The sequence below is a fragment of the Saprolegnia parasitica genome (assembly GCF_000151545.1).
Source record: "Saprolegnia parasitica CBS 223.65 unplaced genomic scaffold supercont2.120, whole genome shotgun sequence".
NCBI classification, from domain to species: domain Eukaryota; phylum Oomycota; class Saprolegniomycetes; order Saprolegniales; family Saprolegniaceae; genus Saprolegnia; species Saprolegnia parasitica.
In genome coordinates, this window is record NW_012156514.1 from 93,423 (window position 1) to 96,070 (window position 2,648).

A 2,648-nucleotide genomic window follows, 5' to 3' on the forward strand; every position below is an offset into this window, starting at 1 on the left:
AACGCCAGCAGTCGCACAAGGGGCATAATGTGGTAGGTTTTCAACTGATATCAATGTCCGGTTATGGTTTTATCAACCGGATAGTATGACGTGGCGAACGGTGCGTCGGTGCTTCCATCCTATAAACGGTATGGTCAAGGATACTATCATTTTCTTCGCATGGCCCACAAGATTTTGGTCTTGCGCCCGCGTGTGCCAAGTGGCTTATGAGGGACAACGAGCGAGGTCGCAGCGGCTCCTATCTCTCGCGCTGCAGGTGTCGTACTAGGGACCGAGCTGCTGTCGTCCTGTCTTGTAAATTCCTCAAAAGTTGTTCGGAGGTACAATTGTAGTACTCCCGTCATGTAACAATTCCGAGTGCGCGTAGGATTGCGCTACATAGGCCAAGCACTACTCTAAGACGCCTTCGACATTATTGTCGATTCGTGGCACGCGAGATTGTCGTCGGTCAGGGCTGCCTCTTTCGCGACATGATGCCTGCTTGGCGCTTGATCATCACAGCGTGTGCGTCAATTGTATTCAAGCAAACTACGGTGCATCCAACATAACAAATTATTGATTCTCGTACAGGTATATGAATTGAAACAAGCTAGTTTACACACAAACAAGACGACGAGCTTGGGAAGTTACGCCGTGCACCACTTGGTGCCAAAATCGGCGGCGAGGCTCTGGCAGTATTCCTGGTCGTAGTCGGCCGTCAAGCACTGCGACGTGGCGGGGTAGTAGCAACCGTTGCAACCGTTGCAGTCACCGTGGGACTTCTTTGGTTTGTGGGATGTAGGTTGCTGCTTGCCGTTCATGGGCGAGTATGACAGCTTTTCGGCCACGTTGCACGTGCCCTTGCCGTCCACGCCTCGCTTGAGGTACATGTAGCCTTGCTCGCCCCAGCCCGTGCCCCACGAGTTCTTGATCTTAAAGTACTGCTGACCGTCCTTGGTGCCATAGCCGACAACAATCACTGCGTGGTTCGACCGCGCATCCGGGCAGCTCTGAACGATGCCGCTCTTGTAGTTGCGCCACACGTCGTTAGCAGACGCGACGGCGGCCGTGACGGGCTGCGTGTCGAGCGCGCTCTGGAGCGCACTCTCGCCTTGGATGTTGACCGACTTGCCGACGCTGATATTGGTCTTCTGACAATCCTGGCACTGGCCGTTTTGGTTGGAGTTGCCCGAGGCGTACGGAAAACCCGACTCGGTACACAAGCCCGTCTGGGCAATGTAGTCGAGCGCCGGTTTTGGCATGCCACCACGGCAGCCGCTGCCTGCTCTCGACGCACAGCTCACGAGCTGCTGCTCGGAAAAGTCGACGAGCGACCCGGTCATTAGGCAGTGCGCGGCTTCGACAGCGCCGACGGCCGCAAACGCCCAGCACGACCCGCATTGACCTTGGTGACGCACGGGTGACATGCACTTGTTGGTCGACCAGTCGACGCCCGTCGCCTCTTGCTGGGCCTGCGTCAGCGTGAGCTGGACGTTGTCGCCGCGCAGCTGGCGCTTGGGCGCCTCGTGCTGGAACGAGCCCTTGACAAAGGCCGCAAACTCGTCCTCAGTCATGAGCGCAAACTGGTTGTCGGTCGAGAACACGGCGCCGCTGTGCTTCTTGTTGAGGTCATCGACGATCTTTTGGGTCGTCGCGAACCGGACGAGTTCGTCGTCGATGTCGCCGTCTTCGAGGTTGCCGTTCTCTGTCTTGGGCGGAAGAAAGCCGTTGGCTTCGGCTTGCTTGCCGGCTTGGCTGGCCTTCCACGCCGCGAGCTTGGCTTCGAGGTCCACTTTTTCTTGGGCCGAGAGACGCAGGCCTTGGACGGCTGACGCAGCGAGAAGGAGGCAAGCGATCGACTTCGTGATGGTGTAAAGTGGTCGAGGGAAATTGGAAAATGAAAACACGATGCCAGTACGAACTGCGCCATCGGCGTAGCATGCGACGCGCGGTGTTCGATTTCAAGAGCAGAGGCACTGTAGAAAAGGCTCTTTCTGAGTCCACCGAGTTGCGTCTGTGCGTTTGTGGTCATATTCTGTGAGGCAGAGTCGCCATCATTCGCCTGCATGAGGAATCCAAGAACGGCAGATGACACACATGGTAAGATCATTTGACTACTAGTAGCATCGACGAGCACATGACGGTCCACAGTGACTACGGTTGCTGTTCAAAAGTGCACAGTGCCATCTGAAAGTTACCTCAAGTGCTATTAATAACAGTGACGTTAGCTTGAGATGGCACCCTGCACTTGTGTCGAACCGGCTCTATCGACACGCCTTATTTACGCTGCCGCGTCATCGTATCTCTCGTATCTCGTCATTGGCCTCATTGCCATGCGAGCTGTAGTTCCGTTTGAATACCCATCCTGTTTCAATGCCTCCGCACCACCTTGAGCTCGATCCTGCCGTGACTTTGCGATGCTGCGATACCGGTGTGTGCTCATTGGTGTGTGCTGGTGGACGCGAGTCGGTTGGCAACCTTGCGGTGGCAAACACATGTCGGAAGAATCGTACCGCAAATCGAACGGAGACAAGGAATGGTATTGCATTGCAGCACATTTTATGGCGCTGGAGATATGGCAACGCGTTGGCAATGACGCGTTGGTGTCACGCGTTCCGAATGTGCAATAATCAAAGCATTTCACTGATAACACCTGGTACTACATGCAG